Here is an 18,353-nt window from a genome sequence, read left to right on the forward strand (position 1 = left end):
TAGCATTCAACTTGCCCATGATGCAAGGAGATGAACACTCCTAAACTAGAAGGGTCAACTTTGATCAAAGGTTAGACCAAGTCCTCATAGACATTTGTGAAGAGGGCACTCAATGGAAGAGAAATTCAAGAGGGAAGCCGGTTCAACTGAGAAGGCATGACCTCAAGCCCGTGGCTAGGGGATGGTTGGAGTTTATCCAACGCTCAATCATTCCCACTAGCAATCGGTCCGAAGTTACTATAGACCGGACTATCATGATTCATAGCATCATGATTGGAGAGAGAGTAGAAGTTCATGAGGTTATATCCCAAGAACTTTATAAGGTGGCGGACAAGTCCTCTACCTTGGCAAGGTTAGCCTTCCCTCATCTCATTTGTCACCTCTGTAATTCAGTTGGAATTAACATAGAGGGAGACATCCTCATTGATGAGGACAAGCCCATCACTAAGAAGAGGATGGAGCAAACAAGAGATCCTACTCATGGACATGAGGAATTTCCTCATCATGAAATCCCTGAGATGCCTCAAGGGATGCACTTTCCTCCACAAAACTATTGGGAGCAAATCAACACCTCCCTATGAGAATTGAGTTCCAACATGGGACAACTAAGGGTCGAGCACCAAGAACATTCCATCCTCCTCCATGAAATTAAAGAAGATCAAAGAACCATGAGAGAGGAGCAACAAAGACAAGGAAGAGACATTGAGGAGCTCAAGCACTCCATAAGATCTTCAAGAGGAAGAACAAGCCGCCATCACTAAGGTGGACCCGTTCTTTAATCTCCTTGTTCTTTATTTTTCTGTTTTTCAAAATTTTTATGCTTATGTTTATCTATGTTTGTGTCTTATGATCATTAGTGTCTTAGTGTCTATGCCTTAAAGTTATGAATGTCCTATGAATCCATCACCTTTCTTAAATGAAAAATGTTCTTAATTGAAAAAGAGAAGAATTGCATGAATTTTGAATTTTATAACAGATTAATTATTTTGATGTGGTGGCAATACTTTTGACTTCTGAATGTATGCTTGAACAGTGCATATGTCTTTTGAATTTGTTGTTCATGAATGTTAAAATTGTTGGCTCTTGAAAGAATGATGGAAAAGGAGACATGTTACTGAGGATCTGAAAAATCATAAAAATGATTCTTGAAGGAAGAAAAAGTAGTGAATTCCAAAAAAAAAGAGAGAGGATCCAAGGCAAGGGTAAAAATAAAAAGGATCCAAGGCTTTGAGCATCAGTGGATAGGAGGGCCCACAGGAATAATATCCTGGCCTAAGCGGTTAAACCAAGCTGTCCCTAACCATGTGCTTGTGGCGTGAAGGTGTCAAGTGAAAACTTGAGACTGAGCAGTTAAAGTCGTGATCCAAATCAAAAAGAGTGTGCCTAAGAACCCTGGACACCTCTAATTAGGGACTCTAGCAAAGTTGAGTCACAATCTAAAAAGGTTCACCCATTTATGTGTCTGTGGCATGTATGTATCCGGTGATAATACTGGAAAACAAAGTGCTTTGGGCCACGGCCAAGACTCATAAAGTAGCTGTGTTCAAGAATCATCATACTTAACTAGGAGAATCAATAACACTATTCGGATTCTGAGTTCCTATAGAAGCCAATCATTCAGAACTTCAAAGGATAAAGTGAGATGCCAAAACTATTCAGAGGCAAAAAGCTAAAAGCCCCGCTCATCTGATTAATACTGATCTTCATAGATGTTTTTGGAATTCATTGTATATTCTCTTCTTTTTATCCTATTTGATTTTCAGTTTCTTGGGGACAAGCAACAATTTAAGTTTGGTATTATGATGAGCGGATAATTTATACGCTTTTTGGCATTGTTTTTAGTATGTTTTTAGTATGTTTTAGTTAGTTTTTATTATATTTTTATTAGTTTTTATTTAAAATTCACTTTTTTGGACTTTACTATGAGTTTGTGTATTTTTCTGTGATTTCAGGTATTTTCTGGCTGAAATTGAGGGACCTGAGCAAAAATCTGATTTAGAGGCTGAAAAAGGACTACAGATGCTGTTGGATTCTGACCTCCCTGCACTCGAAGTGGATTTTCTGGAGCTACAAAAGCCCAATTGGCGCGCTCTCAATTGTGTTGAAAAGTAGACATCCTGGGCTTTCCAGAAATATATAATAGTTCTATATTTTGCCCGAGATTTGATGGCCCAAACCGGCATTCCAAATCAGCTTAAGACTGCCCGGCGTTAAACGCCGGAACTACACAGAAGAGGGAGTTAAACGCCCAAACTGGCACAAAAGCTGGCGTTTAACTCCAAGAAAAGTCTCTACACATAGAAGCTTCAATGCTCAGTCCAAGGACACACCAAGTGGGTCCGGAAGTGTATTTTTACGTCATTTACTCATATTTGTAAACCCTAAGCTACTAGTTCTTAGATCATGGGGGCTGGCCTCTCGGCCATGCCTAGACCTTTTTCTTATGTATTTTCAACGGTTGAGTTTCTACACACCATAGATTAAGATGTGGAGCTCTGCTGTACCTCGTGTATTAATGCAATTACTATTGTTCTTCTATTCAATTCAGCTTATTCTTTTTCTAAGATATCACTTGTTCCTCAACTTGATGAATGTGATAATCCGTGACACTCATCATCATTCTCACCTATGAATGTGTGCCTGACAACCACCTCCGTTCTACCTTAGATTGAGTGGATATCTCTTGGATTCCTTAATCAGAATCTTCGTGGTATAAGCTAGAATTGATGGCGGAATTCTTGAGAATCCAGAAGGTCTAAACCTTGTGTGTGGTATTCTGAGTAGGATTCAAGGATTGAATGACTGTGATAAGCTTCAAACTCGCGATTGTGGGGCGTTAGTGACAGACGCAAAAGAATCATTGGATTCTATTCCGACATGATCGAGAACTAACAGATGAATAGTTGTGCTGTGACAGAGCGCGTTGAACATTTTGATTGAGAGGACGGGACTGTAGCCATTGACAATGGTGATGCCCAACATATAGCTTGCCATGGAAAGGAGTAAGAAGGATTGGATGAAGACAGTAGGAAAGCAGAGAGACGGAAGGGACAAAGCATCTCTATACGCTTATCTGAAGTTCTCAGCAATGAATTACATAAGTATCTCTATCTTTATGTTATGTTTTATTCATCTTTTAATTATCAATCGACCATAACCATTTGAATCGCCTGACTGAGATTTACAAGATGACCATAGCTTGCTTCATACCAACAATCTCCGTGGGATCGACCCTTACTCGCGTAAGGTTTATTACTTGGACGACCCAGTGCACTTGCTGGTTAGTTGTGCGAAGTTGTGATAAAGAGTTGAGATTGCAATTGAGCGTACCATGTTGATGGCGCAATTGATGATCACAATTTCGTGCACCAAGTGATGGGGGCTTTTTATTTTTTTTATTTTTTTATTTTTTTATTAGTTTTTTTTCTTTCTTTTTTTATGTGATGAGCGGATAATTTATACACATTTTGGCATTGTTTTTAGTATGTTTTTAGTATATTTTAGTTAGTTTTTATTATATTTTTATTAGTTTTTATTTAAAATTTACTTTTCTGGACTTTACTATGAGTTTGTGTGTTTTTCTGTGATTTCAGGTATTTTCTGGCTGAAATTGAAAGACCTGAGCAAAAATCTGATTCAGAGGCTGAAAAAAGACTGCACATGCTGTTGGATTCTGATCTCCCTGCACTCGAATGGATTTTTTGGAACAACAGAAGTCCAATTGGCACGCTCTCAATTGCGCTGGAAAGTAGACATCCTGGGCTTTCCAGCAATATATAATAGTCCATACTTTGCTAATGCTAGGGCATTTTGGCCAGTTTCACTGACGTTTTCTTTACTGTTTTTAGGTAATTTCATGCATTTTCTTAGAAAATAAGTTAGTTTTGGGCAAATATTCACTCAGACCTTGATTCAAGCATACATTGTGCATTTTACATTATTTCATGTGGATTTTGCATGATTTTAATGACAAAATTGTATATTGCATTACCCATGATGTGGACTAGAACTTTGATGCACTCTATTGCTTTGATTTCAGGACCAAAAGAAGCAAGGAATGGGAGGTAACTTGCAAAGTTAAGGAGAAAAGTGATTGCCAAAAACCTTCTCAAAAGCCATCAATGCCCACGTTAAAGAGTCATGTTAACCAAGTTAACGTGAACTCTAACGTAGAGAAGAGAAGTTGAGCCAACGTTAGTGACACTTAACATCGTCACTAACGTTGGCAATTGCTCATAAATGGCCACGTTAGAAGCCACGTTAACCTAGTTAACGTGGCCTCTAACGTTAAAGGGGGAAGAGAAGCCAACGTTAGTGACACTCAACATTGTCACTAACGTTGGCCTAAGGTGCAAATAGCCACGTTAACTCCCACGTTAACTTGGTTAACGTGGGAGCTAACATAAGAGATGGAAAGTTGTCGACAACGTTAGTGACACTCAACATTGTCACTAACGTTGGAGCAACCACACAACCGCCAAGAGCCACGTTAACCACCACGTTAACTTGGTTAACGTGGAAGCTAACGATGAGGAATGAAGAATGAGCCAACGTTAGTGACACTCAACATTGTCACTAACATTGGGATGGCTAAGAATAGCCACGTTAGAAACCACGTTAACCCAGTTAAGGTGGACTCTAACGTGAGACCTAGGGGCACACTTGAACGTTAGTGACAATGTTGAGTGTCACTAACGTTCTCGAAGGTTGGCAAAAGCCACGTTAGAAGCCACGTTAACCTAGTTAACGTGAGCTTTAACGTGAAGCAAGAAGGGGCACACTTGAACGTTAGTGACAATGTTGAGTGTCACTAACGTTCTCGAAGGCTAGCAAGGCAAAGTTAAAAGCCACGTTAACCCAGTTAAGGTGGGCTTTAACGTGAGGCAAAGGGGTGCATGGCAACGTTAGTGACAATGTTAAGTGTCACTAATGTTCTCGAACTTGTATTTTCACTAAATGTTAAATACCCCTAACGTCTTGAGCTAAAGTCTCTGCCCACTTCACACTTTCTCTCTGCAAGTAAGCCAAGCCCAATTGAAGAAAGGAACTGCTTCAAGCTCAAAGATCCAAAGGCCCAAGACTTGAAGAACTAACTAGAAGCTGAGAAGAGTAGTATATATAGGAGTAGTTTTGAAATAGAAAGGGAGCTTTTAGGGGAGCGAGAAAAAGAGAACTACTCTTTGTATTTACTTTGCACTTCTAGCTTTATCATGTATTCTCCATCTTTGATTTTGATTTCTAGAGCTATGAACAACTAAACCCCTTTCATTGGGTTAGGGAGCTCTGTTGTAATTTGATGGATCAATACTAATTTTCTTATTCTTCTTCTATCTTTCCTTTTGATTTTACTTGAAAGCTTTCAATCTTCATCCAATTGGATAGTTATCTTGGAAAGGAAGCTGTTCAAACATGGATCTCTTCGGATCCTTGAAAGAGGAATGAAGAGATTAGCTAGAAATGCTTTCTCATGCTGGACCAAATTGAGTGTGGATGGGTATGTGGCTATAACCCTCTAAGCATTTGATTTGGGAAGTGCATGTGGTATAATCAGTGACCACACTTCATCTCTTCTCATGAGCGATTGACCAAGGAATTGGCTATTGATCAAGATTTGAGAGATTGAATTGCAAGAAATTGTGATTCAATCACTTAAGATTGCCAAGGAGATTAATGAGTGCATTGATTGAGGAAGAGATGAAAATGAAATTGATCCGGAGAATGCAACATCTCCTAAGCCCAATGAACTCCCCATTTCTGATCTTACCCATTCTCTTTATTATCTGCAATTTACTTTTATGAGCAATTCCCCCATTCCCATTTACAATTCTGCTATTTACTTTCAGTCATTTACTTTCTTGCCATTTTAATTTCTGCAATTATCAACTCTATTCATGGCTTCGCTCAACTAGATCATTCCTCTAATTAAAGTTGCTTGATCAATCAATCACTGTGGGATTCGACCTCACTCTATTGTGAGTTTTTACTTGACGACAAATTCGGTACAGTTGCCGAATGGGAATTTGTTGAGAGACAAGTTTTACCCCGATCAAGTTTATGGCGCCGTTGCCAGGGATTGATTGTGTATCGACAATGATTACATTCGTGGATCACTAGATTGAGCATTTGTATTTTGTTTGATTTAATTTTCTGTTTGGTTAATTTGCTTTCCGTCTTAGTTTAATTCTTCCTCTCCCCTGTTTCTTAGTTTTTCTTTGCTATTTACAATTCAGTTTACTAACCCACTAACTGTTTGATATATTGCATCACTGACACTAACAAGTAATTCTAACAAGATACTTTCTGCATTGCTTTTCTTGGTTGTACTCTGTTGGTTGTATGACAGGGAGAAGAAGCGGAGCTTCAACTTCCTTTGATTCTGAACCTGAGAGAACCTTCTTAATATTAAGAAGGGAGGCAAAAGAAAAACGTGTGGTTGGTGCTGAAGAAGAAGAGGAACACTTTGAAGAATACTTTGAAACAACCATGGAAAACCATCGTGAGGAAGAGGTTCACAACCATGGTGGAGGAGGTCAAGCAAATCCTGGTGGGGAAGATAGAAGAGTCTTGGGCTCTTATATCAACCCAAACCCAGGGAATTGTGGAAGTAGCATCCAAAAACTAACCATCCATGCCAACAACTTTGAACTAAAGCCACAGCTCATTACCCTAGTTCAGAACAATTGCTCGTTCGGAGGAGGTGTCCAAGAAGACCCCAACCAACACTTAAACACATTCCTGAGAATATATGACACAGTGAAGTCCAATGGCGTTCAACCAGACGTCTATAGACTGTTGTTGTTCCCATTTTCTCTCAGAGACAAGGCAACCAAGTGGTTGGAATCTTTTCCAAATTAGAGCTTGACAACTTGGGATGATGTTATGAACAAATTCTTGGCAAGATTTTACCCCCCTCAATGAGTCAATCGGCTGAGAGCTGAGGTCTAAACTTTCAAGCAACAAGATGGTGAGACTCTATATGAAGTATGGGAGAGGTTTAAAGACCTAACAAGGAGATGTCCATCTGATATGTTCAATGAATGGGTGCAGCTGCACATCTTCTATGAAGGGCTGTCATATGAATCTAAGAAGGCCATAGACCATTCATCCGGAGGTTCTTTGAACAAGAAGAAGACCATTGAGGAAGCCATAAATGTCATTGAAACTGTAGCTGAGAATGACTACTTCTATGCTTTCGAAAAAGGGAACACTAGAGGAGCAATGGAGCTGAACAATGTAGATGCTCTGCTTGCTCAAAACAAGCTCATCACCAAGCAACTAGCTTACCTCACCAAGAAGATGGAAAGAAGTCAAGTGGCAGCAATCACCACTTCAACTCAAGAGGACGCAAGTGAAGAGGAAGAAGGCACTCAGGAGCAAGCCAACTACATTGGGAATTCACCTAGATACAACCATGATCCATACTCCAAGACCTACAACCCTGGATGGAGGAATCACCCAAACTTTGGGTGGGGTAATCAACAAAACCAAGGCCAAGACCAGAGACGTCACAACCCCAACAACAATACAACCCATTCCTTATTTAATGACCAAATTTCTAAAATTGAAGCCCTGCTTGAGAGCATATGCAGAGACATCCAAGACAGTAAAGCATTTTGAGAGGAAGTGCAGTCAAATATGCAAAACCAAGATGCTGCCATTGAGAAGCTTGAAACACAAGTTGGTTATATATTCAATCGGACTTCTGGCAACAACAGAAGTAAAAAGGAGGAGTGTCAAGCTATCACTCTAAGGAGTGGGAAGGAACTGAAAGGATTTGACCAGAAGAAACTAGAAGAAGAGTCAATTGACGAAGGAGAAAGGCAATATGGAGATCAGAGCCCAACTTCTAAAAGTCAAAAAGAAGAAGGGAAGATGAAGCCGGATGTCCCGAGAGTTCCATACCCTCAACAATTGAAGAAAAAGGGGGATGACAACCAATTTTTGCGATTTTTAGAAATCTTCAAAAAGCTACAAATCAACATACCCTTTGCTGAAGCAATAGAACAAATGCCTCTATATGCCAAGTTCTTAAAGGAGCTCATGACTAAGAAGAGAAGCTGGAAGAACAACGAAACTGTGATACTGACCGAAGAATGCAGTGCTATCATTCAGCACAAAATACCCCAGAAATTGAAGGATCCAGGGAGTTTTCAGATCCCCTGTGTCATCGGTGAGATCACGGTAGAAAAGGCTCTTTGTGACCTAGGAGCCAGCATCAATTTGATGTCAGTAGCTATGATGAGGAAGATGAAGATCGAAGAGGCTAAACCAACAAAGATGGCCCTACAATTGGCAGACCGATCATTCAAGTTCCCTCACGGCATAGTAGAGGATTTGTTGGTAAAGGTGGGAGAGTTCATATTCCCAGCAGATTTTGTGGTCTTAGATATGCAAGAGGAACCCAAGGCTTTCATTATCCTGGGGAGGCCCTTCTTGGCCACTGCAGGAGCTCTCATTGACGTCCAAAAAGGTGACCTCACCTTGAGATTACACAATGAAGAGATGACCTTCAACGTATTCAAGGCCATGAGTTACCCACCAGAGCAATTTGGGGAATGCATGAGGTTGGAGGCGCTTGAGGAAGAAGTACATGAGGACTTTGAGGAAGAAGAACCTGAAGAGCCAGAGAGGGTAGTAGGGGAGGAATATGAATCAAGTGAAGAGGTTGCAGCAACAGAAATTCATTCACAAGAAGCGCCCAAGGTGGAAAATCAAAAGTCAGAAGCACCAAAGCTTGAGCTCAAAGCACTGCCACTTACTCTCAAATATGCATATTTGGGGAAAAACGGAAGTTACCCAGTAATCATAAGCTCATCCCTCAACCAAGATCAAGAGGATGAACTACTCCAAGTAATGCGGAGGCACAAGGATGCCATTGGATGGACTCTTGCTGACCTAAAAGGAATAAGCTCAGCCATATGCATGCACAAGATACTGCTAGAAGAAGATGCCAAACCATCCATTCAATCTCAAAGGAGGCTGAACCCAATTATGAAAGAGGTGGTGCAGAAAGAGGTTATGAAGTTATGGCAGGGAGGGGAGATATACCCTATCTCAGACAGCCCATGGGTCAGCCCTGTACATGTTGTCCCAAAGAAGGGAGGAATAACTGTAGTTCCAAATGAGAGGAACGAATTAATTCCTACAAGGACCGTCACTGGATGGCGGATGTGCATAGACTACAGAAAACTCAATGAAGCTACACGAAAAGATCATTTCCCGCTTCCATTCATGGACCAGATGTTGGAACGACTTGCAGGCCATGCATTTTATTATTTTCTCGGTGGCTATTCAGGATATAACCAAATAGTGGTTGATCCTAGAGACCAAGAGAAAACCTCCTTCACATGCCCATATGGAGTGTTTGCTTATAGACGCATGCCATTTGGGTTATGTAATGCACCTGCAACGTTCCAACGCTGCATGCTTTCTATCTTCTCAGACATGATAGAGAAATTCATTGAAGTTTTTATGGATGATTTTTTAGTATTTAGAGATTCTTTTCCTAGTTGCCTACATCACCTAGCCCTGGTATTGAAGAGATGTCAAGAGACCAATCTGGTTTTGAACTGGGAAAAATGTCACTTCATGGTGACAGGAGGAATAGTCCTTGGTCATAAGGTTTCTAACCAGGGTATTGAGGTGGACAGAGCTAAAGTGGAAATTATTGAAAAACTTCCTCCACCCGGTGATGTCAAGGCAATTAGGAGCTTTTTAGGGCATGCAGGTTTTTACAGAAGGTTTATTAAGGATTTTTCAAAGATAGCAAAGCCCTTAAGCAATCTCCTTGTAGCTGACACACCATTTGTCTTCGATGAAACATGCATGTTGGCTTTTGAGAACTTGAAAATGAGGCTGTCCTCTGCACCTATCATCTCCCCACCTGATTGGAACTTACCTTTTGAACTAATGTGTGATCCATCTGATTATGCAATAGGGGCAGTGTTAGGACAGAGGAAAGATAGCTTAGTCCATGTGATATACTATGCCAGCAAGGTCCTTAATGATGCTCAAAGAAATTATACCACAACTGAAAAGGAATTGCTGGCAATAGTCTTCGCATTTGACAAGTTTAGATCATACCTCATTGGTGCAAAAGTGATTGTTTTCACAGATCACTCAGCACTTAAATATTTGTTTGCTAAGCAGGAATCAAAACCAAGACTCATAAGATGGATCTTATTGTTGCAGGAATTTGATATTGAAATCAGAGACAAGAAAGGAGTGGAGAACAAGGTAGCAGATCACCTCTCCAGAATCCCTCAGGATGAAGGTGGGGCACATGATACTCAAGTGAACGGGCTCTTCCCTGATGAGCAGTTGATGATAGTTCACAAGGCTCCATGGTTTGCAGACATAGCCAACTTCAAGGCAACTGGTGCTTTACCACCAGAGATACATAAACATCAGAAAAGAAAACTCATGAATGATGCAAAATACTTTGTCTGGGATGAGCCATATCTCTTCAAGAAGTGTTCAGATGGAGTCCTTAGAAGATGTGTTTCGGAAGAAGAAGGACGAGAAGTGCTATGGAATTGCCACAGCTCAAGTTATGGAGGCCACTCTGGAGGGGACAGAACCGCAGCAAAGGTTCTGCAAAGTGGGTTCTTCTGACCAAGCCTTTTCAAGGACGCCAAAGAACTGGTAAAAAGTTGCAACGAATTCCAAAGAGCGGGAAATTTTCCCAAAAGAAATGCCATGCCACAAAATTTCATTCTAGAGCTGGAACTGTTTGATGTGTGGGGAATAGATTTCATGGGGCCATTTCCAACTTCATATGCAAACAAGTACATCTTAGTTAGCTGTGGATTATGTCTCCAAGTGGGTGGAGGCAATTGCAACTCCAACAAATGATAACAAGGTGGTTATGAACTTCCTCAGGAAGAATATCTTTAGCCGGTTTGGAGTCCCAAGAGCCCTCATCAGTGATGGAGGGAGCCATTTTTGTAACAGACCATTAGAGGCTCTTCTCCTACGATATGGGGTAAAACACAAAGTAGCCACACCATACCACCCCCAAACAAGTGGACAAACTGAGATCTCCAACAGAGAACTAAAGAGAATTTTGGAAAAGACTGTGGGTGCATCAAGAAAGGATTGGTCAAAGAAGCTAGATGATGCTCTTTAGGCATACAGAACAGCATTCAAAACACCACTTGGAATGTCCCTATATCAGCCGGTGTACGGTAAAGCCTGTCACTTACCACTGGAGCTAGAACACAAAGCTTTATGGGCTATCAAGATACTAAATTTTGATAGCATTGCTGCTGGTGCAAAGAGAATCTTGCAGCTGCAAGAGATGGAGGAATTCAGGTCACAAGCCTATGAGAATACCAAGATGTACAAGGAGAAGGCAAAGAAAATACATGACTCACATCTTGCACCTAGAAGTTTCGAAAGGGGGCAGCGAGTGCTCCTATACAATTCCAAACTAAGACTGTTCCCAGGAAAACTCAAATCAAGGTGGTCCGGGCCCTTTCTTGTCACAAAGGTCTCGCCGTACGGGCACGTAGAAGTCATGGATGAAGGGTTAGAAAGGACTTTTACAGTAAATGGATAAAGACTCAAGCATTATCTGGGCAACATGGGGGAAAACCCCAGAATGAAATACCATCTCAAGTGAGTGAGGACTCGTCGAGCTAGCGACGATAAAAAAAAAGCGCTTTGTTGGGAGGCAACCCAACCTCAGGTAGTCATTTTCATCTTCATTTCAATAAAAATCACAAGTTGTTTCCCCTGTATTGCAAGGAGCTAAGTTTGGTGTTTGACACCAGAACAATCAAAAGAGACAGTGTAATTCTAAGTTTGGTGTTCCACCAAAAGGACATTTAGTTAGAATTACACCTGCTCCCAAAACACATTGCTAGCTCTAACCAATTGAGGGAAACCACTTAGATGTAGTTAGACTCTAGTTAATCATTACTCTATTAACAACAAGATATGAGTTATCAGCGTATGTGCAAGATTGTGTACTAAACAAGGAACTAAGTTTGGTGTTCACACACCAAATCAAGTTCATAAGACACAAGCACATGCAAGCTAACTATTCCTCAAGTGCTTTGGGAACAAGCAACTTCCAATAACTTTACAGGAACCTTATGGTGCCCCTTCACTCAAGGAAGCAAAGAGCAAGAGGAGAACGAAAAGAAGGCGATTAGAAGTTGTCACCTGAAGGTTGTATTGTCACTTAATTCCATATATTTACAGTTCGAACATTGGAAGCTCAAATGCAATCTTGATTAATGATTACCAGTGAGGCCTAAACATGTTTTTTTTACTCTACCTTGTTGTTGAGCATGGTTTGTGATTCTGGTTTAAGTGTCACTGCATCTTTCCCTTATTTACTTGTAAGCTTGTCTATTTGTTTGAAGAAGGGAATGTTTTATGTTTTAAAAGAGCAGAGTAGGGCTCATCATGTGAAAGTACATTCATGAATCTTTGGGGGTAGTCATAAGTTAGCTAAGTTGGTTCAACCACAAGGTTAGGATGACATCTATCTATCCTGAATGCTTTACTTTTGATATACCCATGAGACTAAGGTAACAACAAGATCCTAATAAGAGAAAAGGGAAAGAACAAAGGAAGTGAAAAACAAAAGAAAAGGAGTAAGCAATAAGGCTAGGCACCAATGGTTTACCCTAAGACATGTGTCTGTGGTGCTCCTGTGTGAGGGATCTACTTGGATGAATAAGCTATTTGGGGTGCTTCATCACCTGGTAACTTGGGTTAACTAACCCGGGATTATCAGCTGAAAATCCACTATCAAGAGTAACCCTCACCACAGAGCATTTAGTAACCCAAAGAGGTGCTGGACACCAAGGTCTGAAGGAAAGAAAATAAATAAACTATATGCCTGTGGTGTGTATGTATGGGGGAGAGACTTGAGTAAGTAAGCCCTTAGGGGTGCTTCAACACCTAGCACCTTGAACCAACTGGTTCGGGAGTGTTGGCTGAAAGCTTATCCTAAAGAGTTGCCCCCTTACAAAACACTTAGCCTAAATAACACAAACAGCCCTTGAAATAACAACAAAAGGATCAATAAATACAGGTCTCATGGGACATAACAAAGTGAGTAATTTAGGAGATGATAAAGGTCTGAAAGCCAGTAGTGGAATGAACCTAAGTTGCTATGCATGAAACCACCATAAAATCAGTAATATGACTTCCACAAGAATGACTCATTTCTCTGGAGATTCCATTCATCATTCTCTTGTTCCAGTACTTGCTTAGGGACAAGCAAGCTTTAAGTTTGGTGTTGTGATGCCAGGGCATTTTGGCCAGTTTCACTGACCTTTTCTTTACTGTTTTTAGGTAATTTCATGCATTTTCTTATGAAATAAGTTAGTTTTGGGCAAATATTCACTCGGACCTTGATTCAAGCATACATTGTGCATTTTACATTATTTCATGTGGATTTTGCATGATTTTAATGTCAAAATTGTATATTGCATTACCCACGATGTAGACTAGAACTTTGATGCACTCTATTGCTTTGATTTCAGGACCAAAAGAAGCAAGGAATGGGAGGTAACTTGCAAAGTTAAGGAGAAAAGTGATTGCCAAAAACACTCTCAAAAGCCATCAATGCCCACGTTAAAGAGTCACGTCAACCAAGTTAACGTGAACTCTAACGTAGATAAGAGAAGTTGAGCCAACGTTAGTGACACTTAACATCGTCACTAACATTGGCAATTGCTCATAAATGGCCACGTTAGACTAGTTAACGTGGCCTCTAACGTTAAAGGGGGAAGAGAAGCCAACGTTAGTGACACTCAACATTGTCACTATCGTTGGCCTAAGGTGCAAATAGCCACGTTAACTCCCACGTTAACTTGGTTAACGTGGGAGCTAACGTAAGAGATGGAAAGTTGTCGACAACGTTAGTGACACTCAACATTGTCACTAACGTTGGAGCAACCACACAACCCCCAAGAGCCACGTTAACCTCCACGTTAACTTGGTTAACATGGAAGCTAACGATGAGGAATGAAGAATGAGCCAACGTTAGTGACACTCAACATTGTCACTAACGTTGGGATGGCTAAGAATAGCCACGTTAGAAGCCACGTTAACCCAGTTAACATGGACTCTAACGTGAGACCTAGGGGCACACTTGAATGTTAGTGACAATGTTGAGTGTCACTAACGTTCTCGAAGGTTGACAAAAGCCACGTTAGAAGCCGTGAGCTTTAACGTGAAGCAAGAAGGGGCACACTTGAACGTTAGTGACAATGTTGAGTGTCACTAACGTTCTCGAAGGCTAGCAAGGCAAAGTTAAAAGCCACGTTAACCCAGTTAACGTGGGCTTTAACGTGAGGCAAAGGGGTGCATGGCAACGTTAGTGACAATGTTAAGTGTCACTAACGTTCTCGAACTTGTATTTTCACTAAATGTTAAACACCTCTAACGTCTTGAGCTAAAGTCTCTGCCCACTTCACACTTTCTCTCTGCAAGTAAGCCAAGCCCAATTGAAGAAAGGAACTGCTTCAAGCTCAAAGATCCAAAGGCCCAAGACTTGAAGAACTAACTAGAAGCTGAGAAGAGTAGTATATATAGGAGTAGTTTTGAAATAGAAAGGGAGCTTTTGGGGGAGCGAGAAAAAGAGAACTACTCTTTGTATTTACTTTGCACTTCTAGCTTTATCATGTATTCTCCATCTTTGATTTTGATTTCTAGAGCTATGAACAACTAAACCCCTTTCATTGGGTTAGGGAGCTCTGTTGTAATTTGATGGATCAATACTAATTTTCTTATTCTTCTTCTATCTTTCCTTTTTATTTTACTTGAAAGCTTTCGATCTTCATCCAATTGGATAGTTATCTTGTAGAGGAAGCTGTTCAAACATGGATCTCTTCGGATCCTTGAAAGAGGAATGAAGAGATTAGCTAGAAATGCTTTCTCATGCTGGACCAAATTGAGTGTGGATGGGTATGTGGCTATAACCCTCTAAGCATTTGATTTTAGAAGTGCATGTGGTATAATCAGTGACCATACTTCATCTCTCCTCATGAGCGATTGACCAAGGAATTGGCTATTGATCAAGATTTGAGAGATTGAATTGCAAGAAATTGTGATTCAATCACTTAAGATTGCCAAGGAGATCAATGAGTGCATTGATTGAGGAAGAAATGAAAATGAAATTGATCCGGAGAATGCAACATCTCCTAAGCCCAATGAACTCCCCATTTCTGATCTTACCCATTCTCTTTATTATCTGCAATTTACCTTTATGAGCAATTCCCCCATTCCCATTTACAATTCTGCTATTTACTTTCAGTCATTTACTTTCTTGCCATTTTAATTTCTGCAATTATCAACTCTATTCATGGCTACGCTCAACTAGATCATTCCTCTAATTAAAGTTGCTTGATCAATCAATCCATGTGGGATTCGACCTCACTCTATTGTGAGTTTTTACTTGACGACAAATTCAGTACACTTGCCGAATGGGAATTTGTTGAGAGACAAGTTTTACCTCGATCATTTGCCCAAGAATTGATGGCCCAAACCGGCGTTCTAATTCAGCTTCAGAATTCCCGGCGTTTAACGCCGGAACTGGCACAAAAGTTGGAGTTAAACGCCCAAACTGGCACAAAAGCTGGCGTTTAACTCCAAGAAAAGTATCTACACCTGAAAGCTTCAATGCTCAGCCCAAGCACACACCAAGTGGACCCCAGAAGTGGATTTTTACATCATTTACTCATTCTTGTAAACCCTAGGTCACTAGTTCATTATAAATAAGACTTTTTGCTATTGTATTTGTACCTCATGACACAATACACGTTTCATGTTGTATCGTCTACGACATGAGTCTCTAAACCCCATGGTTGGGGGTGAGGAGCTCTGCTGTGTCTTGATGGATTAATGCAATTAGTACTGTTTTTCATTCAATCACACTTGCTTCTATTATAAGATATCACTTGTTCATAAACTTGATGAATGTGATGATCCGTGACACTCATCATCATTCTCACCTATGAACGTGTGCCTGACAACCACCTCCGTTCTACTTAGATTGAGTGGATATCTCTTAGATTCCTTAACCAGAATCTTCGTGGTATAAGCTAGAATCATTTGGTGGCCATTCTTGAGAATCCGGAAGGTCTAAACCTTGTTTGTGGTATTTTGAGTAGGATTCAGGGATTGAATGACTGTGATGAGCTTCAAACTCGCGATTGTGGGGCGTTAGTGATAGACGCAAAAGAATCACTGGATTCTATTCCGACATGATCGAGAACCGACAGATGAATAGCCGTGCTATGACAGAGCGCGTTGAATATTTTCACTGAGAGGACGGGAGGTAGCCATTGACAACGGTGAAACCCAACATACAGCTTGCCATGGAAGGAGCCTTGCGTGCTTGAAGAATAAGACAGTAGGAAAGCAAAAATTCAGAAGATAGAGCATCTCCAAAACCTCAACCTGTTCTCCATTACTGCAAAACAAGTATTTATTTCATGTTCTTTTACTTTTGACAATTAAATCTGAGAATTATTGATATCCTGACTAAGAGTTTCAAGATAACCATAGCTTGCTTCAAACCGACAATCTCCGTGGGATCGACCCTTACTCACGTAAGGTAATACTTGGACGACCCAGTGCACTTGCTGGTTAGTTGTGCGGAATTGCAAAAGTGTGATTGTGATTTCGTGCACCAAGTTTTTGGCACCGTTGTCGGGGATTGTTTGAGTTTGGACAACTGACGGTTTATTTTGTTGCTTAGATTAGGAATATTTTATTTTTGTTGGTTTAGAGTCTTTTATTTGAGTCTAGTTTCATATTTTAAGTTTGGTGTCAATTGCATTCTTTTACTTTCTCTTAATTTTTTTTCGAAATTGCATAGTCTTAGCTGCTTCTTTACCTATAAAAATTCTAAGTTTGGTGTCTTCTTTGTGTTTTCCTTTAAATTTTAAAAAATTTGTGTTTGATTTTCTAAAAATTTTAAGTTTGGTGTCATTTTGTTGTTTTTCTCTTTCCTCATTTCAAAAATCAAATCTTTTTCAAAATAATTTTCAATCATATCTTCTTAATTGCTAATTCCAAAATCTTTTTAATTAATTAATTAATTTAGTTTTCAATTTGCTCTGATTTTATTCTCTTTTGGTTTTCAAATTTTTATTTTATTTTTCACTCATTTTAGTTTATTATTTTCGGTTACTTTTAAAAAAAATTATAATAATATCCACATCATCTCCATTTCTCCATCATGGACCTAAGTGGAGTTGAGCAGTCCAGAAGGACTCTGGGGACATATGCTAACCCCATTACAGCTGCATATGGGAGTAGTATCTGTATACCTCCCATTAAAGCAAGCAGCTTTGAGCTAAATCCTCAACTCATTATCATGGTGCAGCAAAATTGCCAGTATTCCGGTCTTCCACAGGAAGAACCCACTGAGTTTCTGGCACAGTTCTTACAAATTACTGATACAGTACGTGATAAAGAGGTGGATCAGGATGTCTACAGATTGTTACTGTTTCCATTTGCTTTAAAAGATCAAGCTAAGAGGTGGTTGAATAACCAACCCACAGCAAGCATAAAAACATGGAGACAGTTATCAGACAAATTCCTGAATCAATTTTACCCTCTAAAAAGGATGACATAACTAAGGCTGGACATCCAAGGCTTTAAACAAGAGGATAATAAATCCCTTTATAATGCCTGGGAGAGGTATAGAGGTATGATAAGGAAATGCCCCTCTGAAATGTTTTCAGAGTGGGTACAGTTAGACATCTTCTATTATGGGCTTACAGAAAAAATTCAGATGTCTTTAGACCACTCAGCTGGTGGATCAATACACATGATGAAGACGATTGAAGAGGCTCAAGAGCTCATAGATACGGTTGCTAAAAATCAACATTTATACTCAAGCAGTGAGTCCTCTATAAAAGAAGAAGCTATGGCAGTAACTACTGATCTTAACCCTCAAGAATAGATGGTTGAGCTTAATCAGCAATTACTCCTGATGACAAAACAGTTAGCAGAATTTAAAGAGATGCTGCAAGAAACTAAAATTGCTAAAAGAATATAGAATCACAGTTGAATCAGACAAAATAGCAGCTATCTAAATAGATAACAGAAGAATGCCAAGCAGTTCAACTAAGAAGTGGGAAGACATTGAATAACCCTGCTCAAAGTGGCAAAAAGCCAAGAAAGGAACAACTGACAGAGGATAACCAAACCACTGCCCAAAATCCCTCTGAGGACAGTAAGAGCCCAGAGAGGAATACTCCTGGTGTTCAAACGCCAGAAAGGGGGGGGAAAGTTGGTGTTAAACGCCCATTCCTTGCCCAGTTCTGGCGTTCAAACGCCAGAAAAGGGGGGAAGCTGGCGTTAAACGCCCATCCTATACC

The sequence above is a fragment of the Arachis hypogaea genome, chromosome 10, assembly GCF_003086295.3.
Source record: "Arachis hypogaea cultivar Tifrunner chromosome 10, arahy.Tifrunner.gnm2.J5K5, whole genome shotgun sequence".
NCBI classification, from domain to species: Eukaryota; Viridiplantae; Streptophyta; class Magnoliopsida; order Fabales; family Fabaceae; genus Arachis; species Arachis hypogaea.